This window comes from Nicotiana tabacum, chromosome 8 (genome assembly GCF_000715075.1).
Source record: "Nicotiana tabacum cultivar K326 chromosome 8, ASM71507v2, whole genome shotgun sequence".
Classification (NCBI taxonomy): domain Eukaryota; kingdom Viridiplantae; phylum Streptophyta; class Magnoliopsida; order Solanales; family Solanaceae; genus Nicotiana; species Nicotiana tabacum.
Window position 1 is genome coordinate 211,257,448 of NC_134087.1, and position 26,977 is coordinate 211,284,424.

Consider the following 26,977-nt stretch of genomic DNA (forward strand, 5'->3'; position numbering starts at 1 on the left):
TTATGAAATAAATGTAGCACTTGCAACAAGTGCATTTTTTCCCATCTTCCTTGTATTCTTTATGTTAATACTTTGTACTAATATAACCTACAATAGTTATACAAAATTCCAAAAAAAAATTTAAAAATACACTAAACCCGGCCCGGCCTGGCCCCCTCAACCCGTAACCCCAACGGTTCAATTTTTACCCGGATGAACACGAACCCGTTAAACCCGTTAAGAACCAACTCGAAACCGGCCCGGACCGTAACCCGTACGGGTTCAAAAAATAGTGGCCCGGCCCGGCTCACCGGTTTAACACCTTTAGGTTTTAGCCATTTGATGTAACGGCTAAGGTCAAAATTTATCACAGCATTCAGTCCACTATATTCAATAGCTGCCATATCATATGCAGTTGCAGCCTCTTCTTGTGTAGCTGAAAAAACAAAAGAAGAATAATCAATTAAGAGAATGTTGGATATAAGGTATGGGTTGTGGATCGCCCATGTGGACTGACCTGACCCGTTTTAAAAGAGATAAAACTTAAGGAGGTTACACGTAGGTTTTATTACTCCCAAAAACCACCACACGTTATTTTGAGAAACGTGAGAACGTAGAGTGGTGGTTATCATCGGTAGTTTCCTCTATGCCTCTTCTATATCTGTTCTACAGAAGAACTATTAGAGAGATAGTATGAAAACTCTTTTCTTCTCCTAACAAAAATCACATACAAAGAAAAGAAGGTTTTTAGTTTGTGAAATAAGCTTTGTTTCCTAGTAATTCAAAGTTCGACTTGAGGCAATTGTTTCGGTGGTGAGTTCAACAATTCTTCCGCTGTTCTCGCTCCGTGATTATTAAACTAACCATGACATCAGAACAATCGTTGTGTGTTCTATTATTTCGAATACACAGTACTTAAAAAAAGAGAGGATAAAACAGTTCAATTTCTTTTGTTGCTTTGGTAGAAAACTATTTACTGTTTTGTTGATAATTGCCATATGGATTAGAAATCTCATGTCCAAAAATTGGGCTTTTTTTTCTATGAATTTCTACCAATGAAGTAGTGATTGAAATATCGACTCTCAAAAGGGATACTCATAAATTTTGCCTTCACCGTAAGCGTCAGCACTTATAGTGCGCCACATACTTTTCTTTTAGGACTTAAAACTGAAGTTGTAAGTCTAAATTTTTTCTCGAAAGATAGCTTTTAGAATTTGTCTTTTAGACTTTCGAATGAAGTTTTGTACCCATCTTCACGTTATATTCACTGCAATATGCTTCTGGTTTGTGTGAATAACTGAATTTGTGGATTGATGTGTCATGAATTGATTAAAGTAATTTATTTTTTAAATAGATACATCATGACAGAAGTATAGAAACGTGAAATCATTGTAAGGATCATTACTATGAATGTTGCAGTGTGAATGTGGTTATAAATTCTTGAACTGTAAATCCAAAGTGTGCCAATAAAGAATGCAAAAACCTTTGGAGAATGGAGATATCTTCCCATTTAATTTTTGACCCCTTATTCAATTGAGTTGACGGCTTATTCTTTTACTTATTTAACCAACCAGTAGAGTAAATTAGTTACTCCTTAGATATATTGACATAAAATAGAATTGATATTAAAACCTATTATTGTATTAGGAGGAAACAGATTGTGTGCAAATATTGAATAGAAACAATATTGGAGTCAACTTCTTTAATTGTTTTTCCAATTTTCTATTCGGCGGTAAAATGTGGATATAGAATCAATGGCATGAAATTAACTGCAATAGAGTTTTTTTTCCCTTGGTTTTTAATATATTAAGAATTGACCTGTGTATAACTCCTGATTTCTCAAATAATTCTATTTTGGTTAGTCCTAATCCCTTAAATTAATAACCTTCTACTAGTAATTGTGATATGTGTTGTCATATTGAATAGTTGTAGCCGTTCTAACTGTTTCCTTGGTCCTATTTCAGATATGGCTGAAGAAGGACAAGTTCGAATTACTCCAAGTGGGAGTTCTCGAAGTCAAGGAAGAGGACAACGTAGAAGGGTACGTCGTCGTAGGACTTATTTCTATAATGATTCAGACTTGGAGCCTGAAGTCATCAGAAATGTCCCAAGAGCAAGGCAAAATGAGTTAAGGGATCGAAGGGCTGAACGAAGGGAAAGAGAAAAGAAATATAGGGAGTTTAAGGAATTTAAAATGGGCCCTGATATTTCCGTTCCTGAACATGTACACCTCTTTAAAATAAAAAGAGTTGAATTGACTAATTACGTAGAAATTACTGATTGGGAAGCATTAGCTATTTTAGCAGACTTTCTTCGAGAGCCTTGGGGTAAAATTTTAACTGAGATTTATCATGATGTTTGACCTAGTGCACCTTTTAGCGTATATGATCAAGAGTTAGTGTTAGATTGGTATATGGATGTCCTAGCAAACATGTAAATTATTATTATGTGTTTTATTTTAATGAAATTTATATTATGTTCTTTGTCTCACTAGTTACATACATTGTTTATTATTTCTTTTTGTAATGGATTGAGACATAAAATATGGACACACTAAGAAGTGATCTTAATATAAATTAAAAATATTTAGATATAGATGATGAATGGAAACGTAGTAACCGTTCGATTCTATACAAAATGTAGAATTAATATTATAATTAATTTTCTTGAGTGTGTAATCACATGCATAAATTAACTGAAGTAGATATTGATGAGTTAAACTTGTAATATTGTCTCTAATAACAGACATGCCATCAAAAAGTATCATTGCTGACTTGAACAAGGGTGACAAATTGAATGGTGAAAATTACGATATCTGGAGTCGTAAGATGTGGTATGTACTTGAAGAGCAAGATGCTCTTGAAAGTATTAACCATGTTATGAGTCACCCATATGAGGGTAACACTGCTCAACATATGAAGGATCTGGAAACTTACAATGTTTGGAAAAAGAAAGATTCCACTACACGTGGAATTATTGTAAGTTTAGTTGCTGATGATCTCATCCACGAATGTGAGCAATTTCCTACTGCTCAAGCCATGTGGACACATTTAAGAGAGCATATGGGGGTACGACTGTGACTTGCCTTCGATAGATGACAATAAAGTTTGACAAGTACAAAAAGCGTCATGATCACGGTGTCAAGCAACATCTAAAGGTGATGTCAAATATGATTTCTCAACTCAAAAGTGCTGGCCATGTTCTCTCTAATGAGTAGCAAGTTAAGGCAGTGATTCGGTCTCTTCCCAATAATTGGGAACATTTGAAGGTTAACTTGACCCATAATGATAGCATCAAAACTTTTGCTGATGTTGCCCGTCATGTGGAGCTTGAAGACGAGCGGTTTGGTGCTGCTAAAGTCGTACCTAATGCCTTTGTGGCAGAATCAAGTGGTACAAAGAGATCAAGCTTCAAGCGCAAGAAAAACTGGAAAAATGACAAAAAGGGTAAGGAGACCGGAGAAGGACCTTCCAAGAAAAGAAACAAGACAAATTCCAAGAAAGGAAAATAGTTCTACAAGAAGAAAGACAAGATCAAGATGAAGTGTTACAATTGCCAAGTTCCGGGGCATTTTGCTCGTGAGTGCACTGAGCCGAAAAAGGTAGCATTTTAAAATGCATCTCTTAGTGCTATATATGTTTCTAGCACTGTTTTACTAACTGAATCTTATCCTGTATGGATTGTAGACTCAGGGGCCACCGACCATGTGAGCCGCGATAGAGAAGCATTTTTAGAGTTTTGTCGAGTTTCACCTGGATCAAAGCATGTATATGTGGGAAATAATGCAAAGCTTGAAGTCAAAGGGATAGGAACTTGCAGAATGCACATGCGTGGAGGCCGATCTTTGATGTTGCATGATGTCCTATATATTCCAGAGATTCGACGGAACTTAGTATCTATGCCTGTTCTTCTAGATTTAGATTTCAATTTGAACTTTAGTCGCAGTGGTCTTAGAATTACTCAAGACAATGTTTTTTTTATGGTTTTGGACATAGTTATAATGGTTTTATTGTGTTAGATTGTAATCCTTCTACGTATAACTATTATATTGACCGTTCTGTTATGGCATATTATTCTAGTAACAATGATGTTGATGTTATTATATGGCATGCAAGATTAGGTCACATAGGGCAGGATCGAATGAGTAGATTGGCTAAGGAAGGACATCTAGATCCTTTCTCTAAAATTGAAATGCCAACTTGTGAAGGAAAGATTACACGCAAACCATTTGGAAAGGCTAAGAGAGCTGATTTTTCCATTGCAATTAATCCATTTTGATATCTGCGGTCCAATGAATGTGAGGGCTAGGTCTGGCGCTTTATATTTCATTACGTTCATTGATGATTTTACACGCTTTGGTTATGTCTATTTGATCTCTTATAAATCTGAAGCACTTGAATGTTTTAAGAAATATGTGAATGAAGTTAAAAATCAATTAGACAAAAGGATTAAGACTTTAAGAACCGATAGAGGGCGTGAATATCTTTTAAAAGAATTTGAAGGATTGTGCAATAAAAAGGGAATCACCAGACAGTTGACTATTCCATACACACCTCAACAAAATGGTGTAGTAGAAAGGAGGAATAGGACATTACTGGACATGATAAGGTTCATGATGGCGCATGAAAGTTTACCTATCTCCTTTTGGGGAGATGCGTTATTGACTGCAACCTACATATTGAACAGAGTGCCTTCTAAATCAGTTTTTTTCACTCCTTATGAGCTATGGACTAGTCATAAACTAAACTTAAAGGAATTACGACCTTGGGGTTGTTCTGCATATGTAAAAGATTCCTTTAGAAAGTTTGGTAAATTAGGTTCAAAAGGCAAAAAATGTATCTTTATAAGATATTCAGAACACTCCAAAGGGTATGTGTTCATTGGTGAATTAGATGATGGAAGTGTTACTGAGATTGAATCACGAGATGTCACATTTCTGGAAAATGATTTTCCAAAGAAGGGTGAGGTAAAGAATGGAGAGTCCCTTTATGAAATGTTGAACTCAGATAGTCAGCAAGTGTCTTCTAACACAGTTGATAATCAAATTGATCAAGATCTTATTCTTGATATGAGTGGAGTGGGAACTCTTAGTCCCAAAATCTTTCTGACGAACCTGAATTTCAACTACGAAAGAGTACCAGGAAAAATATACCCAAACATACTTATGAAATTGAAGATTATATTTTCTTGGTATCTCCTACAGAAATAGATGAGCCAAAGTCTGTGACTGAGGCTTTATCGAGCCCTGGAAAAGATGAGTGGATGAAAGCAATGAAAGAAGAATTAGAGTCCGAGAAAACCAACAAAGTCCGGGATCTAGTTGATCTTTCGCCTGGGTGTAGAACTATTGGGAACAAGTGGGTTCTCAAAGTTAAACGCAAAGCGGATGGGTCAATAGAAAGATACAAGGCACGATTGGTGGCAAAAGGCTTTACTCAAGAAGCTGGAATAGATTATGAGGAAACATTTTCACCAGTTGTGAAGTTTACATCAATTCTCTTACTTTTGGCTATTGTTGCACGTTTGGATTTAGAATTACATCAAATGGACGTGAAGACAACTTTTCTCAATGGAGAACTAAACGAAGAAATCTACATGTAACAACCTGTAGGCTTCATCGTTAAAGGCCAAGAAAAGAAGGTCTGTAAATTGAAAAGATCTATTTATGGCCTGAAGCAATCTTCAAGGCAATGGTATTTTAGATTTCACAAGGAGGTGATCTCATATGATTTCACCATGATCGATGAAGACCATTGCATTTATGTGAAGAAGTCCAATAGGATGTTTGTAATTCTTTATCTTTACGTGGACGATATTTTATTGGCCGGAAATAATTTGGAGTATTTGAAAACTATCAAGTCATTCGATGTGAAAGATGTGGGCGAGGCAGACTATATCCTTAAAGTTAAGATCCAAAGAGACCGTTCCAAAAAGTTATTGAGTCTATCTCAAGAACCTTATATAAAGAAAATTTTGAAGCGTTTTCTCATGAATGGTTGCAAATCCATGGATACTCCTATAGCGAAAGGTGAAACTTTAAGCCTTGAAATGTGTCCCAAGACTGAAAATGAAAAGGAAGACATGTATCGAGTTCCATATTCAAGTGCTGTCGGGAGCTTGATGTACGCTATGATGTGTACTCGCTCAGACATTTGTTATGTCGTAGGTCTGGTTAGCAGGTATCAATCCAATCCTGGACGAGATCATTGGAAAGCTGTGAAGAGAATTTTCAGATACATGAAGGGAACTGTAGATTATTCACTATGTTATAGTGGAAATGATTTATACTTGAGAGGATATACAGATGATGATTGGGCTGGTGATCAGAATGATAGAAAATCAACATCAAGTTATGTTTTCTTACTTAATGGTGGTGCTATATCATGGAAAAGTAAGAAACAAACCTGTACATTCCTTTCAATGATGGAAGCTGAGTCCGTGGCTTGTGCATCTGCAGTATAAGAAGCTGTTTGCTTGAAGAGATTCTTTGAGCATTTGGATATTACAAAGAACTCTTAGGGTTCCATGACTCTATATTGTGATAGTCAAGCGGCTATTGCATATACAAAAGATCCAAAGTATCCTAGTAAAACCAAACACATTGACATCAAGTATAACTTTGTAAGAGACATGGTAGCAAGTGGAGAGATAAATTTACAATACATTCCTACGCGAAGCATGATAGCTGATCCTTTTACAAAGGCAATATCTAGAGACCTGTTTGAGAAACATGTTATGGCTCTAGGTTTGCGAAGGATATGAACATATTTATGTATTGTAAAATTACTTAAGTATTATAATATGCTCATCAATATTTGACTCTTGAATTTTGCTATATCTCGTATGCATGTGAGGAATATTTTGTTGATAAAGTGTGTCGAACAAGTTTCGACATTGGCTATCTCACACGAGCAATCGCCTCTTGCATTAAGAATCGTGAAGAGATGAGACCTTATAGACCTTGAATAATGCGGGGTTATATTTACTTGTAGAGGTCGTTCTTGATAGCTTACGAATTTCACTATTCGATTATGACTTGTTTTGTAAACCAGATACGATTTTCCCTAAGAAGATGGTTTGAGGATTATTGAACTGAGGAACTCGGGTTAGACACTTGAAGGTGTCTAGACCAAGATCTGTACGGTGTTGGATGATTAAAATAATAAGACACACACCCCAATATAAGGTGAGAATACCGTGACATGTGTTTCATACCACGTGTGCTATCGACCAATGGGATAATGAATCCCTGCTTCTTCATTGTGTGAGATCCCAAAGAAGTTACATTAACTTTTATTGGAATACCCTTTGATATTTTACTATTTCTTGAAGTGCCAATCAGTGTTGCTACTTTAACATGTTACTAATAGCCATGAGTAATTCGGCAATGCAATGCATATCTAGGAAAGCAGTTGATTTGGAATGGAAAGATTCGAGTAGAAAGGGAAGACAAATAAACAAATTTTTTTTTGTAATTTAACTTGTATTTATAGGTCAACCATTACACTTACCATGAGGGTATCAAATGTAATTATGAATATAAAGTTAAACATGAACTCGAGTTCACCTCTTTCGAGGATGAGAGATTAAATAACTAGCTACTGGATTGGCAGGTGATGTCTGGGGTATTACGAGTAATAAGATCCTCATGTTAGTAGTAAATACCTTCCGCATGTGATTGGATTTCTACATAGAGCTGTTAAACAACCTTAAAGGGATTAAGAATATTATGGCTCTTAATACTAGCAGGTCGCACGAACAGTTTGCCTGTATGAATTATGTGTGTTGTTTTCACGGTAGTTACTAGTTTGGATCTAGTCCTCCTGTGCGAAGTGGGAGATGTTGGATATAAGATATAGGTCGTGGGTCGCCCGTGTGGACTGACCCGACTCGTTTTAAAAGAGATAAAATTTAAGGAGGTTATACGTAGGTTTTATTACTACCAAAAACCACCGCATGTTATTTTGAGAAACGTGAGAACGTGGAATGGTGTTTTTCATTAGTAGTTTCCTCTACTCCTCTTCTATATCTGTTCTACAGAAGAACTATTAGAGATATGGTATGAAAACTCTTTTCTTCTCCCAACAAAAATCACATACAAAGAAAGAAAAGTTTTTAGTTTGTGAATTAAGCTTTGTTTCCTGGTGATTCAAAGTTTGACTTGAGACAATTTGTTTCGGTGGTGAGTTCAATAATTCTTCCGCTGCGTTGACAGGTACGCTAATGTTGTTCTCGCTCCGTGGTTATTAAACTAACAGAGAATATGTAGTTGCAGCTCTTTTGGTAATTCTTTAATTAATACTTAAGTTAAGTCACTTCTGAAAATTTCTTAACACCATTGCCAATTATAATTCAGTGCTGCATCACTCAATTATTTTTATTTCTATTTATTTATAGTGCATAAAATAATTTTTACTCTATGAACCTAGAAAATAAGTCAAGTTTTCATTTACTACAATGCCTCAACACACATTATTAGTAGCTTACTAAGGATATGACTCTTGATAGGAGAGTATGGAGGTCGAGAATTAGGACAAAAAGTTAGTAGGTAGTCGAGCTTTTCCTTTTTCATACCGGTAGTATCATTATCATTCACAGATTTTCTTATACTTAGATCTCTCTATTACTGCCGGTTATCTCTTTTGCTTTTTTTTTTTGTATATAAATTTGCCTAGACAGCCGTCTAGGTTGTGTTGTATTCAAAAAAGCGTAAGAGGAGGGCTAGACCTGACCTCACAAAATACAACAACGGTGATGCAATCACCCCAAAAGAAGGACAGGAGGTATATATATATACATCTCCTTCCTAAGACCTATGAACAAAATTAACTGACAAAAAAATTAGATTTTTCATACTTTGTTCTTAAACTAGGAAGTTGCCATTTATCAAGGAGAAAGGTCCTTTTGCATTGCTAAGCAATTCTTGGAGTGAGCGATACACCCTTCTCTAATTTGTAGTGGTAGCCAATTTAGCTAGACAATCCGCTACCTGATTCCCCTCTCTGAAACAATGTCTGACCGTAGCTTGAGTTTGTTTAATAATGAGGGAGGCTCTGTCTATCACCTTTTTATCTTCATATTGTTAGAATTTTCATCCGTAAGCATATTGTCACGACCCAAAATCTAAGCATGGTCGTGATGGCACCTATCGTGTTACAAGGCAAGCATATTCCTAAAATATTACTACTAATTTGATTATAAGAATTTAATAAAATATTTTCAATAATTTAATTCCCGATAAACTAAACCAACTCTAAATATAAATAATATAAAATACGGAAAAGGGCCCCAAACATCGGGGTGTCACTAAGTCATGAGCGTCTAAAACTATAAACTAAGACATATAAACTGTCTAACTGTCCAAAAGAAGAAATGACAAGAGGAGTAACAAGGTCATGCGGATACTAGCAGCTACCTTGCAATCTCCACAGATAGCCGGCCTGAACTCAACGATCGTCGCATTCTAACTCACCTGGATCTGCACATAAAGTGCAGGGTGTAGTATGAGTATAACCACCTCAGTAGTAACAGAAATAACTAAGAAACTGAGAAGTAGTGACAAGCTAAGTAAAACAGTCCAATTATTTATTTTCATAATTTACAATAAACATGAATAAATAGGTAAATTCCATAAAACCAACAAATACCACAAAGAAGTTAACAGGTATATGCAGCAATAACAAAAGTAAATGCAACCTCATAGCAATGTCTCACTCCATCACTCAGCACTCGTACTCAGCACTCAACACTCAATACACTCAACACTCTGCGCTTACTAGGGGTGTGTACAGACTTCGGAGGGGCTCCCAAAGCCCAAGATCTAAGCACGGACAACTCCTAAGTCTAAAATCACCCAACAAAGCTAATCGAATAATAAAAATCCAAATCCGAATTCATTTACTCATAAGTCAACTTCCGATTGACGTTTCTAACTCAGCTTTCTGACTAAGAGACTAAATATTCATTTCACTCTAAAACTATTCCGAACCCAAACCTACCAACTTGATACAACTCAACACAGCTGAACAACACACAAAGAAGCACAAATGGGGGGAAACATAGATAAAACTCTCAGAGCGAACGACTGGGTCATTACATTCTCCCTTTCTTAAACAAACGTCCGTCCTCGAACGAGTCCGAAAACAAAACATACCTGAAATCACCTCTCACACCTCATCCATGGAATATAAGCCATTGTTGCATAACTGATACCGAGTGCTCATATGCGCATACGAATGCGTGGAATGAATTCAAAGAGTTACACTTCAAGCTGAATCAATACCGCATGATAAGAATTCAAGAAGGTGAAGTTTTTCTAAAGGTTCTGCAGCCTCTCGTAGATAAGTACAGACATCTCCGTACCGATCCACACGACTCTACTAAACCCGCTCATGACTCGTGAGACCTATGTAACCTAGGCTCTGATACCAATTTGTCATGACCCAAAATCTAAGTATGGTCGTGATGGCACCTATCGCGTTACAAGGCAAGCCTATTCCCAAAATATTACTACTAATTTAATTATAAGAATTTAATAAAATATTTTCAATAATTTAATTCCTGATAAATTAAACCAACTCTAAATATAAATAATATAAAATACGAAAAGGGGCCCAAACATCAGAGTGTCACTAAGTCATGAGCGTCTAAAACTATAAACTAAGATATATAAACTATCTAACTGTCCAAAAGAAAAAATGACAAAAAAAGTAACAAGGTCCTGCAGACACTAGCAACTACCTTGCAATCTCCACAGATAGCCGGCTTGAACTTAACGATTGCCGCGCTCTAACTCACCTGGATCTGCATATAAAGTGTAGGGTATAGTATGAGTACAACCACCTCAGTAATAACAGAAATAACTAAGGAACTGAGCAGTAATGACGAGCTAAGTAAAACAGTCCAATTATTTATTTTCATAATTTACAATAAATATGAATAAACAGGTAAATTCCATAAAACCAACAAATACCATAATGAAGTTAACAGGTAAATGCAACAACAAAAAAAGTAAATGCAACCTCATAGAAATGTCTCACTCTATCACTTAGCACTCATACTCAGCATTCAAGATATAAAGGACATTTTAAAGGGGAGAGATTTATACCATATTTTGTTTATGAAGATATTCTTCTGTTTCTTGAATCTAATAGAATGCCATGCTGAGTTAGAAGAAAATCTTCCATCATTAGACGTAGTCCAAACAGGAAAATCATCCTCATTTGGGTCTCCTATTTCCAGTGGAATAATGGTATCCATAATATGTGCAGGAAGAACATCTTTGAGTTTGCCAATATTCCATTCTCCATTATTCATAAAGTCTTTAACATGTACTTTAGAAGATCTCCCACTACCTTATAAGATGTTGGCTAATGCACCTTTACCTGTACAGTTATACCACCAAAAGCTACAATTACCTTTCTGTATTTCCCATCTAATGTTTTCCTCGGTTTTGTCTCTGATTTTGAGCATGTTTCTCCAAATATGAGAATCTATGGGATTTGGCTTTTTGTTCACTGGATGGGCTCTTTTGCAATATTTATTCTTGAGAAAGTTGGCCCAAAGGAAAGGATGAGTTCTGAATCTCCACCATCTTTTAATGCTAAGAGTATCTATGATATCCTCCATTTTTCTAACACCAGCTCCGCCCTCATCTTTTGGGAGACAAAGGTTCTTCTATAAAGACTAATGATATTTGTTTTTACCTTCATTTGTATCCTAGAAGAAACTTGCAAAGTGTTTTTCCATGAGCATAGTAATTCCTTTAGAAGGGTTCATAGCAGATAGGATGTATGTGGGGAGGGATTGTAAGATATGTTTAATCAAAATCATTCTCCCTCCAGAAGACAACATATTGTCTTGCCATCCATTAAGTTTCTTGATCACTTTAGAGAGCATACCGTCAAAAAGATTGCTAGTCTTCCTCCCAAAATAAATGGGGCATTCCAGATAAGAGAAAAGGAAATACTTATCCATATAGCCTGTAGCATTTCTAATTCTATTGATTCTTGCAGCATTGGTGTGAGGGGTTGTAATAAAGAAGCTCTTATCATTGTTAACTTTCTGCCCATAAGCCTTTTCATACCTATCAATAACCTTTTTGATTAACTTGAGAGTCATGTTATTTTTACTACAGAATATAACAATATCATTAGCACAGACTAAATGATTGATCATTGGATCTCTCGGATCTATGCTAAAAGAAGTGAATCCAATAAAGTCATTCAGAGCATTTAGAGATATAGAGAGAACCTCAGCTCCAATAATAAACAAAGAAGGGGATAATAGATCTCCTTGTTTGAGGCCCTGAGTAGATATGAAAAAACCTGTTCTAGCCCCATTGATAATGATAGAGTACCATATATCTTGTAGAAGTCCCCATATCATGTCAATGCAATTTTCAGAGAAACCAAATTTCCTCATTATTGCTATCAGAAAGGTCCAAGAAATTCTATCATAAGCTTTTGTCATGTCAAGTTTTGTTATAACATTGCCTCCTCTATTCTTCTTGTTCACTCCCTGAGCAATCTCCTGAGCTAAAAGGATATTTTCAGTGATCAATTTTCCTTTCACAAAGCTACTTTGATTCTATGATATAAGCTTTCCAAGAATAGGATTCAGTCTTCTAGAAAGGATCTTGGAGATAATCTTGGCTGTAAAATTACTCAAACTAATAGGTCTCAAATCCGAGAAATTACTAGAAGAGTCAACTTTAGGAATAAGAACTAAACAAGTATGAGAAAAAAAAATTGTGAGCCTCCTACCATTGAAAACAGCTTGAAAAAAATCAGTGATATCTTCCTTAATGATATCACAACAGGATTGAAAGAATTTTCCATTATATCCATCCAGCCCTGCTGCACTATCAGGACTCATGTTGAAGATAGCATCTCTAACCTCTTCTGTATCAGAAATGGCACTGAAACTTTCATTATCTGCATCAGTTACACATTGAGGAATACCGTTGATGATGTCATGATCATTGTAGTGGTGAGTGATGTTAAAGAACTATTGAAAGTGATAGAGAACTGCCTTTCCAATATTAGCATCCCCCTCAATCCAGTGGCCCCTATGGTCTTTGATTTTAAGAATTTGCAGCCTTCTCCTTCTCCCCCTGATGATGCTATGGAAGTATTTAGTGTCAGTATCTCATTCCTCAAACCAGTTCACTCTAGCTTTCTGTCTGAGAATGTCATCCTGCATCCCCATCCATCTAATATACTCAGCTTGTCCTTTATTTAGTTTAGTTCTGGTTATATCATTACTGTTCATAAGATCCATTTGTTCAAGGTCCTTCATTTTATCTTCCCAGTATTGACTTGGTTGAAAACATTGCCAATGTCGTCTTTGGACCATTGAGTCAGTCTTCTGCTTAGCATTTTAAGCTTTTGTTGAAGCCTCCACAGAGGATTTCCATTGACACGATTCCTCCAAATTTCTTCAACTACCTGCAAAAAAGTAGGTTGATTAGTCCAAAAATTAAAAAAACTTGACGTATCTAGGCCCCTGTTGATTAATGTCCTTGCATTGAATTAGAATAGGTCTATGGTCAGAGCCAATTCTAGCCAAGTGGTTGACAATATTGTTTTGAAAAATCTGGGACCAATCATCATTGATAAAAACTTTATCCAATCTCTTCCATATTCTTCTTCTTGGCTCCCAGTTGTTACACCATGTGTATTTTGGTCCAACAAAATCAAGTCCATCATACCACAGTTATCCATGCAAGTGCTGAATTCTAGACTTTTATTTATTCTATGAGGTCTGCCACTTTTTTTCTCATTCGGATCCAAAATGACATTGAAATTTTCTCCAATGCACCATGGACCATTCACTTGAAGATTGGTTAACTCTAGACTATTCCATGGCTCTCTTATTTCTTCAGGAGTACATTTAGTATGTACTGTTGTGATGTAGAGGTCACTGTTGACAGCACCATAATGTAATTTGATAGTAAGTTGTTGATCGTGGTTGTTTAATATAGTAGTCATGTTGTTGCCTGACCACATGATCCAAATTTGACCGTTTGTATTAGAAATATAGTATTGATATCAAAGGAATCTCCTGTACCTTTCAATTTGATTGATACTTACAAAAGGTTCCATAATAGCAACAAGATCCACCTTATAAATGGAAATCAATTTTTTTTAGCCTTGGTAAGGATTTTTTGGTATTTACTCCTCTAATGTTCCAAAATATAACATTTATCATGGAAACTATATTCAAGGTTAGCATGAGTTTCCTCTTTTAGGAGGTGTAGTATCTTTTCTCTGTTCTTTTTTCCTTTTTTCTTCCTTTTATCTTTGCCACTTATGATATGAAAGGATTCCTCCTTCGAGTCTGTTTGAAGCTGCTCTTCAGGGACCATAATTGTCACCCTATTAGGGGAGGTTATTTCAATTTGTTAGAAAGTAACATATTTGTCTTGTTTTGATTTGGATTCCATGTTCAGATCAACAACAAAATCAATCCTAGGGACATTTTTAATTTGTGAAGGCACACTGGTTGACGCATTGACATAGTCATTCATACAAAGAGCTTTCTTTTCCTTTTTCTATTTTCCAGATCCTCGTTTTCATTTGTACTATCATTATCTTGAATAGACTCTTGCTGATCTTCTTTGGTATCCCTAACACTGTTGTAACCATTTTGTTCCTGCCTGTTTGTGTTTGAATTCGAGGGAGCCTTGTTACACACAACTCCACCTTTATCCCCCCCTCTATAGTTAGTCGACTGCCCTTAAGCACTCTCAGTTACACCAACAGTACTTTCTTGGTTTAGATTTTGGGCAGACAAGGATATCTCCTTGTTATGAGTCTTTTCCTGCTTGTTTGAGTTGGTATTCGATTGAGCCTTATTAGTAAAAGCTCCAATTTGATCTTCCTCATTCAATTCAGTTGACTGCTTTTGCACATTCACTGTCATTCCGGATTGCTATCTTGGTTGAGACTTTGTAAAGCCAAGGTTCTCTCATTGTTATGCATCTTTCTCCAATTAGAGCCATAAGATACATTGAACATAGGCTTGAAAGTAACTTTTGCTTTCTTCTTAGGAAGTTTCCTCTGTTTGTTCTTCTTAGAATTCCTTTTGGATCTGACTCTGATGTTGTTGGGTCATTGTTGCTAGTAATTTTCAGATTCATATCCATTCTTGTGCTTCAATTGATTTGGGCTGGTACACTCTCTCATGCATTTGTTTTCCTCATTCTGGTTTGATACAAAATTTTGATGTACGAGAATTCCGTTTTGATACAGAATCTTGATGTACAAGAATTCTGTTTTGAGACAGAATTCTGTCTAGCTAGGCTTGGTCCATCATTCTTTCGTCCAGTTTGCTTTGCATCAAGTTTCTGATGTTCATCACTAGTCTCCCTAGTTTTATCAACTTTTTGGGAGTCTAATTCAGTGTTTTCCCCATTCCGATTTGCAATAGTATTCATCCGATTTTCTTCGGGTTTTTGATCGTCCAAAACTCTATTTTCTCCACCTTGATTATCAACAGTTTTTTGATCATCTAAAACTCTGTTTTCAGCAGCCCTTTTCCTCTCTAAAGCTCTACAATTGATCTTATTGTGACCAAGTTTTCAACAGAATTTGCAATATTTAGGGACTCCTTCGAATTTAATTTTTTCTACAAATCCTATTTGAGGAGCATCGTCAAATATTTTTCCAACATAAACAGAATTAGGTTGGTCCTTAAGCAAGTCAATTTCAACTCTCACTTTAGCCACACTAGGCCTTGTTCTTCCTCTAGTAGCCAAATTCATTTCAAGAGGAGTACCAATTGCACTCACCACTTGTTAAATATAATTCCAAGTATGCATATGAAAAGGTAAACCAGGAAGGAGAACCCATACCGGAGCAATTGGTAGGTCCTCCTCTGGCTTGAAATCCGGCGACCATTTCTGAAGCAATATCTGCTGCCCTTCAATTTCAATCACTCATTTAAACCAAAATGAATTGAAGTCTTCTTCATTGGTGAAATCAAGAAAAATGTTGTAATTGTCAAAAACCCCAATCTTGGCAGAGCCTTTATCGAAATTATTTCCTTGAATTTTGATCTGATTTTTTCAATTTGGGGCCTTGGTTTTAAAAATCGGCCAATAATGGTGAGTTTACACTCTTCAGCCATAACACTATAATAGTCTAAAGCTTTGAAGAGAACCATCGGTATTCCATTGTACATAGTATGCATTGCAACGACAGAGTCCCTGCAATGGCGATTTAGAGAATTCAGATTGTTCAAAGATGAAATTACTTTGGTGGGATAGGTTATTTTTGTGTCAATTGACTCTGGGGGTTGGTTCGCCATGAGAGAAGGAGTGGAATGGTCTTCCAAACGCGTCAGAGCAGCGCCGTCCGGTGGTTCCATCAGGGGCACGTGACGGAAAGATGGTGTTATTTAGAAGATAGCCGTTGGTCTTTTAGAGAGAGACTATCCCAGTTTCTTTTTTATATTTTCTCTCTTTTGCTTTGATTATCTTATTATTATGATGTTGTTACTGCTTCTTATTCTTATTTTTTACCATGTTGCTCCTGTAACTGTATTTTTTTTCAACTATGTTATGGCTATGCTTTTTCTGAGTCGAGGGTCTATCGAGAATAACCTCTTTATCTCCATAAGATAGAGGTAAGGTCTGCATACATACTACCCACTATGTTCCTCACTTATAGGATTACACTGGGTTTGTTATTGTTGTTACTTAAAACACATTGTTGGTGAATGTAATTAAATCCTTTAGAATGAGTTTATATCAGGAAATGTAAGTGTTTATATATACATATGGAAAAGTTTAGTGATACTTGTTTGACTCAAAAGATGTTAAAACCTTTTTGGACAAAGCAATCAAATATGAAGGGGTAAATCGTAGTCAAACTTAATTGATTCCAGAACGAAAAATATAATAATAATGATTGTATGAGGGACGAAGGAAATATAACGATCTTATTACGATTCAACATTGTCTTCCTCACCAATGGATAAGGAAAGAGGATGACAAATGTTTCCTTTTTGTTTTCCAGTACAAGAACTGAATTCTTGTCTCTTTCTTAATTCGAGAGAATGGAAAAAATCCCCCATGGCTGAAAGCTTTCATTGGCTATATATAGTCGAAGTCCCTTTACTCTTTGTGTAACTCGACGCTTTCTGGTCGATGGTGCATCCTGTTCATGAATTTTAGGCGTTACTCTTTTCGGTTCGTCGGATATCTCAGGGGAGAAATAGAGCGGGCTCTATTGACTTTCTCTACAGTCGCTGGGGCGGGGTATTAGGGCAACCTGGTTGTGGTGGTCAGATTTGGACCAATACAGTTAGTCCATCCGTCTATCAGGGTCATTCTATGTCGGCCTCAGCAGACGGATCATGCTCGTTACTCAGTCGGGAGAAATCTGACCTATGACTTTTCGTTCCTTGATCGCGTTCTGGGGATTTTTAACGAAATGGTGGGGTTCTCACCATTATGACACACGTTTCTGGGAAACTGAAATGTTTCGTGCCTTATCATATTCGAATGGCGACGCTTGGGTTTCGTGCTCGAAGAATTTATGTATCTTATAAATAGAGGAACTTGTCATTCGATTGATTCAATTCATCTTTTGTCTGAGAGAGTTCTTCTGATATAACTTTTTTCTTATATCTCGAATTTCTGCTTACCTCTTTGCTCACCGAAATATTTCGTCTTTTCTTCTTATTACTTTTTTCGGTTCATTCTCTGCTAAAAAATGGCTGGCAATTCTTCTCGCGACAATCTTTCCGCTACTAATCCGGTACCAAAGAGCTCCGTTCAAGTTACCGGAGGGTCGGATGCGACGGAGGATGAAGAGGTTCCCTCGGTGGCTAAGATCTTGCCTCGCCCCGGGAGGGAGGCGACTGACTTTAGTTTTAGCGGTGGAGCGAAGCCAGAACCCTTCGCTTCCATTCTGAGAGAAAGGGGAATCATGGAGCCGAGGAAAGGTGGAGAATCCCTTATTATGTCGACATACAGCCGGTGGAGGGGGACGACAGACTTTACTTCGACCGTCCCGGGTACTGCATGTTCTATGCTTACCCTTTTATTGTAGGGTACACACTTCCTCATCCCATGTTGGTGGTGGATTTTTGCCATTTCTACGAAGTGTGCCCCGCCTAGATTTCACCTTATCTGTACTAGTTGTTTCTTATGTTGCTCAAGTATGCAGAACTTGCCGGTTGTAAGGTCACCTTGAACCATATGCTCAGCACCTTTGCTCCTCAACTGATCCACGGTTCGATGATCCACATGCGTCCTCGGGGGTCGAGGAGTCTGGTGGTGAAGATGGACGACAAGACCAACCACTGTTTCTATGAGAACTACTTTTATGTGCGGACCGAACATATTGTGGCGGACCCACAGGGATTCCCTAAGAGATAGAACTTCGCACGTAAGTGTGAACCCTTATTAAGTGAAATGCTTTACCGTTTTACTTGAGTACTAAACTGATTCGTCTTTGTAGCTGAGAGATTACCCACGCCGCCTGTCGTAAGGGATCCGCGAATGGGTGGAGGCCATCCTTCCCCATATAGTGGGAATTCACATATGGTCGGCCTTTCACGAGAGGTTCGGATGCAAGGCCCTCACAGGTGAGACGATGCCTTTATATATCTTCCTCTTCCCCCTTTTATATACTTTTTGTTTAGTCCCTCATGCACTATTCATCATTGCCAGGGAGGATTCGGAGAGTAAGGGCGCCTCAGCTAGCTTTCCGCCAGCCGACCGCGTCTGCTCGCCTTATTGCGGTATCCACTGCTCTGCCTTTGTCGAGGGATGCTTCTATCGAATATGCGGCCTTGGTTACTCCAGCAAGGGCCTCTTCTCAAGATGAGGCCCCAACCAATGTCGCTCATCCTACAAACGAGTCACCGTCTACTGGAAAGGAGGAGGGGCCGTTGAAAAGGCGGAGAGTAAAGTTTGAGATGGCGCCCCCAACAGTGATTCGCCTGGACGATTCTCCCACATCGGGCTCCAGAGAGGGTGTTACTACGGCCCCCCCATAGGGACGGAACAAACTGTTGAAGTTGTTGGCGCCCAAGATCAGCAATCAGAAACTCCAGCCGCCGCCTTGGCTCAATCGGCAGCCCCTGCTGTTATTGACGATCATCATCTTATCGTGTTAGAGAACCAGGCCTCTGGTGCCGCTGTTGTGACTTTAGACATGCCCTCATCTTCTGCAGCGGGTCATGCTCCTCCTTCGGTAGCAGAAAGGGGAAAAGGCGTGATGGTTGACGAGTATGAATCTAAGTTAGACCTGGACCCCGATGATGTCAGGATGTTCGAGGAGGGCCTTACTCATTCAGTGGTTAATGTAGGGGGCTCGGCTCATGTTCTTCAGATCCCTTCAGGCATTAACCTCTTGGCGGAAGAGGACGATCTGGTGCCGCAATTCATCCTGTTATGCTCAGAAGTTGAGAATGAGTCCCTCCGAGATGTCCCTGATACTGAGCTGAGGGACGAGGTGGCCGTCATGGGCCTTAGGGTACGTTGCATTTTGTTTTCGCTTTATGTTTCCCCTCTTTTTGAAAGAACTAGTTTAACCTCGTCTCCATGATTTCCAGATATACATGGTAGAAGTGTAAAGCATTCGCAGGGCTAACATCCGGGCAAGGGTTTTCTTGAAGCTGCTGGAGAAATACCGTCGATACCGTCCCAGATGTCGCAAGATGCATGAGCGGCTGAAGATGGACCCCCGTAATCGAACTCTTGGTGAGGAGTTGGAGAGAAGGGACTAGGAGTTGATGCAGACGATCCATAGCAAGAGTAAACCCGAGGAGCAACTCCGCATTAAGGACGATGAGCTCGAGTTGGGTAAGGGGATCGCGGCGGAGTGTGAGCATTTGCAGGGTAAGTTGAGGTCAGTACAGTCAGAGATGGACCAGAATTTGGTCAAGGTTGAGGCGATAACGCGGAGTGGATGAGGAAATTGACCGCGATGGAGAGCAAAGTTGTTGGTTTGGAGAACATTGAGAGAGCCTGATCTGAAGCTTTGGCGAGGGCGGTGGCCCTGCAGGAACCATCCGCGTACTCCAATCTGAACATGAGTCGGAGAGAGCGACAACTACCCTTATGGAGGCGAGGCTCGAGGAGCAGATTAGCACAATTGATAAGGAGGCGTCGATTCTGGGAGATCGGGTCACGCCCTTGGAAGCGGAAAATGAGCGATTATAGGCCCAGGTTACGTCATCTTCCGCTGTCGTTCCTCTCCAAATGCATGAGCTCTGGGTTTATGCTGAAGCCCAGCGAGACATATATAAGAGTTTTTGGGAAGCTGGCACCGTGTCTGAGGCTGCTTATGAAGAAGCGTGAGAGAAAGCTCATGAGGCTCGCATCAACTGTGGATACGACGCGGCAACGCCCAAAGCCGATGGGGGTGCGGATGATGATAATAGTGAACCTCGTGGAGACGGTGATGATAGTGGAAATGATGACGGCGGTGATGACGCCGAATAAAGAATGTTTTCTTTCGTTTTTATTTTTATTTTATTTGTTGGCTGTTGTTTGTTCGTTTCTTCTTCCTTTTTTCTTTCTTTTGTTGGTTGGCTTGGGCCATATATAGGCTGCGGTAGCCCGCGCTGTGATTTGCATAAATTAAAGTTCTATTATTCTCTATTTGCCTTGTACTTCACTTTTTATTCCAAATGTTCATGGCTTTGGTACAAGATTGGGGCTTGTCCGACGAGTCTCGGTTTTGAAGGGTGTTCTTTTGTAACAGGCCATCGTCGTTCAATCGAGGTCGAACCTCATTTCTTTCTTTTGAGGGCGAAGGCCCTTGGTCTTAAAGAGTGTTATTCCGAACTTATCGAAATAATAACTCGTCGTCATTCAATCGAGGTCGAACCTTTTCTTTTTTTATGGCGAAGGCCATTGGCCTTAAAGGGTATTATTTCGAACTTATCAAAATAACAGCCTGTCGTCGTTCGATCGAGGTTGAACCTTTTCTTTTTTGATGGCGAAGGCCCTTGTCCTTAAGGGGTGTTATTTCGAACTTATCAAAATAATAGCCCGTCGTAGTTCGATCGAGGTCGAACCTTTTCTTTTTTTATGGCGAAGGCCCTTGGCCTTAAGGGGTGTTATTTCAAACTTATCGAAATAACAACCTGTCATCGTTCGATCGAGGTCGAACCTTTTATTTTTTGATGGCGAAGGCCCTTGGCCTTAAAGGAGTATTATTTTGAATTATCGAAATAACAGCCCGTCATCATTCGATTGAGGTCGAACCTTTTATTTTTGATGGCGAAGGCCCTTGGCCTTAAGGGGTGTTATTTCTAACCTATCGAAATAACAGTCTGGCATCGTTCAATCGAGGTTGAACCTTTTCTTTTTTGATGGAGAAGGCCTTGGCGTTAAGGGGTGTTATTTCAAACTTATTAAAATAGCAGCCCGTCATCGTTCGATCGAGGTCGAAACTTTTCTTTTTTGATGGCAAAGGCCCTTGGCCTTAAGGGGTGTTATTTTGTACTTATCGAAATAACAGCCCGTCGTCGTTCGATCGAGGTCGAACCTTTTCTTCGTTGATGGCGAAGGCCCTTGGCTTTAAAGGGTGTTATTTCGAACTTATCAAAATAACAGCCCGGCGCCAGTCCCAGTTTCTGGAGGGTTGGGCACCTCCCGTAGGAGTCCCAGTCTGTTTGGTATTGCTTGCATCGGATGGTGCAACGCTGGTGGACAGGAGGCGTCAATGTTTCGTATAGGCTTGCGCTATGCGCGCGGTATAGTTTTCTTGTCTTACTCCGGCCGTTCAGCTCAGAGATGGTGCCGGTAGGGAGGGTTTCAGCTGTATTGAAGTGCTTTTTGTTCTTCAACCTTGATATCCTTGTGTTTGTTCATTCACGCGGATCTTATGTGCTTGCCCTGACGAACTGTGGGAGGTGAGGGTGAGATTTTCTTCGCCTCCGTCCGGTGGTTCGGTGGGGGAGAGCTGGTTTTGAAGCACCGTTTGCCTAACTTAGAAGATTTGCAGCTGATGGGGCGAGGAACTCCAGGTTCCGTAAACCCACTCGGCTCTCCTTCCCTTAACGCGCTGTTCCCATGTCTCGGTTGGGTTAGATTCTCCCTTCGTGCTTCTTTCGGTGAATGATTGTGTTTCTCAGCCTTGATCTGGGAAAAACTAGGAGTTTTCACTAAGAAATCCCTACAGACGGCGCCAAATTGTTTGACTCAAAAGATGTTAAAACCTTTTTGGACAAAATAATCAAAGATGAAGGGGTAAATCGTAGTCAAACTTAATTGATTCCAGACCGAAAAATATAATAATGATGATTGTATGAGGGACGAAGGAAATATAACGATCTTATTACGATTCAACATTGTCTTCCTCACCAATGGATGAGGAAGGAGGATTACAAATGTTCCTTTTTGTTTTCCAGTACAAGAAATGAATTCTTGTCTCTTTCTCAGTTCGAGAGAATGGAAAAAATCCCCCCAGGCTGAAAGCTTTCCTTGGCTATATATAGTCGAAGTCCCTTTACTCTTTGTGTAACTCGACACTTTCTGGTCGATGGTGCGTCCTGGTCATGAATTTTAGGCGTTACTCTTTTCGGTTCGTCGGATGTCTCAGAGGAGAAATGGAGCGGGCTCTATTGACTTCCCCCACAGTCCCTGGGGCAAGGTGTTAGGGCAACCTGATCGTGGTGGTCAAATTTTGACCAATACAACTATTACCGTATGTTCCAAGGTAAAGGTACTTATTGCCGAAAACTCTGCCGATTCGTGCTTCCCATCTTCCATTATGATGATGTCTGTTCATTGATATTAGCTGACGATTTCAGAACAAATAATAAACTTAATGCTCGTTATTATTTCCCCCGTCTCATATTATTAAATGTGATTACTAAAAATAATTATCTCAAATTATTTGTCATTTTAGAAATTCAAGATAACATTAATTTTTTTTTCTTTTTTACCCTTAGTAATAAATTTCCTTGAAGGCTACAAACACCTCAATTATGAGTAAGTATTAAGTAAAGAGATTATATCTTAAGACATAAATAAGGGGAAAATAGTCAAAAATATTTTTTATTTAATATTTCTTAATGGACGTGTAAGTCAAAAATACGACAGATAATTTGAGACGGATGGAGTACTTACTCTCCAATTGCAACTCAGATATAACATGCATTTTTTGAGTTGAATTTCTATCTGGCTTTGTCATTTCTCTTTCAAAATACGTAATGAAACTTTTTAAATTATGTGGTCATCCCTAGAGAGAGCATACTTGTATTTATGTAATTGTATTATACATGATACACGTTCATGCAGCTTGTTGAAGTGTATGATTAACTCATCTAAATTTGTAAACTATCAAAGAAAGTGAACTTTTATATCAAAACAATTGCATTTCTGCCTTATATTTTTGGGAAAAGGACTAAATATACCTCTGTACTATCATAAAAAGTTTAAATGTAGCCCTCGTTATACTTGAGTTCATGCATACCCCTGTCATTATATTATTGGTTTAAATATACTCATTTTTCCTTAGTTTGTCCAAAGTGGATATCCAATCCTAGGTGGCACTGCCACTGACATTTGATGAGGTGGATGTCACATGGCTTGCCACCTCAGTGCTCCTAAGACATTTTACCCCTCCCTTCTATTTTTTTTCCACCACTAAAATTTTCTTCCCCTCCACCACTATTGCCACCATGAAAAATATCATATTTCAAATTTTAGTCTATTATATATGGATATGGGGCCCGAGGTGGCATGCTTTGTGCCATCCACCTCATCAAATATCAGTGTCACGTAGGATTGGATGTTCACCTTGGACAAACTTAACAGAAGAAAGGTATATTTGAACTAAATAGTATTAAGGCGGGGATATATTTGGATCTAAGTATAACGAAGGATATATTTAAACCCTTTCTTATAGTACATGGGTATAATTGGCCATTTGCCGTATTTTTTTTTAACGAATCCAAGAATTAAAGTCAAAGTGTTATACTCTTTATATATGTGTCAATTTTACACGATATAGTTTGAATTAGATGTGACAAAAAATATTTTGGTACCTTGCAACTCCACGATATTTCGAAACTCCTCTTGAAAATCCACTGCTCTTCCTATAATTTTGGAACTCATCAATATTATGCTAATGAATTATGCAAATAAATAAGCTGGAAATTAAAAAAAAAAACTTTTAATTTCTGGTGAAAGAGAAATAGCATTCAATATTCAACTTACCTTCTCAAAGATCCAATATATTCTTCCCTTCACTGACCCTCCATTTTTATGATTTCCTTTTCATAGGTTGATAGCTAATAGAATAAACCAATATCAGTACTTTCATTTATTTTTTTATTTCTTAAAATATATTTGTGTGTGAAAAATTGCTGTACTATACTTCAAAGGAAATTAATTAGACGAGTTAATTACCGGAAAATTAAGAATTGTCTCACTTCCCCAGTATTTAAGTGCAGCCAAATCATACGGATGAGCAGCTGCTCCATCATCATAAGCACCTATAGAAAAATTACCATATTTTAAACCAACATTTATTCCTTTACAAAATAAAAGGAGATAATTAATATTATTTTCATTACTAAAAAATCAGATTTTAGCGTCGGACAAATTCTGTAGCTAAACAGAAAAATCCGTCGCTAATCTCATTTAGCAACAGATTATCAAAACATTTTGCTAGCTACGAGCAATTTAGCGATAAAATTCGTAGCAAATTCCTGTTTCTTTTTCTGTAGTGTTTGAATAATAAAATCAAGAAATTTTGGCCATGACACTTACCTAGATAAACTGCAGAGTCCCTTTTTTTTTAAAAAAAAAAAAAATTAAAATCATCAACTCAAAAAGAAATAAATAATTTAATGGTGGGAAAGATCTAAGATTTAATGGTATGAACCTTGTCTTCCTTTCTTGTTCTGAGATTCATTCCAGCAATTCTTATCCCATAAATGAGCTTCATATCTACCCGTCCATCGATGCCTGATCAATAAACATTTTTCGGAACCTTACAAATCGTTTTATAATATATCGTATCGTGATGTATTGTATTGTATTGTATTGTATCGTTTGATAAATACAATGTTTGGATAGATTGTGCCATTTATCATTGTTTCATAATATCACACACCAGCAATATAAAGAATAAGCTTATAATATTTTTAAAAAAGTTATGATATGGGGTAGTAAATGATAAAATAAAATTATTTAAGAATAATAAAGGGTGAGATTGAGAGAAAAAGAGAAGATAACAATGCGACCACACTAAATCGGTCATAAAGTAGCACATTTTGTCATTACGTAGCAACGAATTTAATGATACGATATAATAAAATTTAAGTAACAATTAAAACAAATATAGTATTTAAAGTAACAATACGATACAATACAATATAGGTAACAACCATCCAAACAAGCTGTAAAAGTAAAAGGTCAGGTGCTACTTCCTTGATAAAGTATTTCATTCAACAAAATTTGAACAAAAATCTCTCGTGCTTAATTAAGACATGAGTTTTGGATTCAACAATTTATTTAACAAAATCAAGGACTTTACATGAATATATAAAATAATTCACATGCATGTCGCAGTGTTTGATTGGGAGTAAGAATTTTCGAAAAAGCATTTATTAAGATTGATAATAATATTAGAAAATCGGTAATATTTTGGTGAAACTTCTTAGTATTAAGATTGACAATAATGTCCAAATATTGATTAAAACGATAGAGCGGTTGGCACAGATTTACATTCGCGAGATCGTTCGTCTTCATAGTGTGTCTGTGTCTATCATTTCGGATCGAGGGATGCAGTTCACCTCGCATTTCTGGAGGTAAGTGCAGCATGAGTTGGGCACACAGGTTGAGTTGAGCACAACATTTCATCCTCAGATGGATGTAGAGTCCGAGCGCACTATTCAGATATTGGAGGATATGCTCCGCGCTTGTGTTATAGACTTTGGAGGTTCTTGGGATCAGTTCTTGCCACTTGTAAGGTTTGCCTACAACAACAGCTACCAGTTGAGCATTCAGATGGTTCCCCATGAGGCATTATACAGTAGGGGTGCCGATTGTCAGTTGGGTGGTTTGAGCAGGGAGAGACTCGGTTATTGGGTACAGATTTGGTACAGAATGCCTTGGATAAGGTTAAGATTATTCAGAATAAACTTCGCACAGCTCAGTCCAGGTAGAAGAGTTATGCCGACCTAGAATTCGCGATATTGCATTCATGGTCGGAGATAGAGTGTTGCTCCGGATATCACCCATGAAGGGTGTGATGAGGTTTTGAAAGAAGGGCAAGTTGGGCCCTAGGTATATCGAGCCTTTTGAGATTCTTCAGAGAGTGAGTGAGGTGGCGTACAAGCTCGCATTGCCACCTAGTTTGTCAGTAGTTCATCTGGTATTCCATGTTTCCATGCTCCGGAAGTGTCATGGTGATTCGTCCCACGTGTTAGATTTCAGCTCTGTCCAGTTGGACAAGGACTTGACTTATGAGGAGGAGCTGGTGGCTATTCTAGCCCGGCAGGTTCGTCAGTTGAGATCGAAGAGTTATCCTTCAGTTCGAGTGCAGTTGAGAGGTCAGCCCATCGATCCAGCTACTTAGAAGTCTGAGTCAAACATGCGGAGTAGATATCCTCACCTTTTCATCAACTTAGGTACTTTTCTATGTCCGTTCGAGGACGAACGATTGTTTTAGATGTGAAGAATGTGATGACACGATAGGTCATCTTAGGTTTTAGAACTAAATTCTTCATTTTGAAACCATTAAAACCTCATTTTAGCCTTCCTCGATTTGTGTTCGCAGTCCGAGTGTTGATCTGGAATGCTTATATATTAAAAACTGATAAAAATAAGAATTTTTGCTTTAAAAATTAATTTGAGTTGACTTCGGCCAACGTTTTGAGTAAATAAATCCGGATCCATGTTTTGACAGTCCCGATGGGTCCGTATCAAAATATAGGACATGGGCATATGTCTGGAATCTTATTCGGAGGTCCTTAGCTTGAGTTATGAATTTTTGTTGAAAATTAAAAGTCTGAAAAT

At 38.1% G+C, this 26,977-nt stretch overlaps 1 pseudogene; it reads right to left on the bottom strand.

Annotated features, from left to right (window-relative positions):
- Positions 1–25,043, bottom strand: LOC107773616 (AP2-like ethylene-responsive transcription factor At1g16060; annotated as a pseudogene).
- Between the last annotated feature and the right edge of the window lie 1,934 nt (positions 25,044–26,977).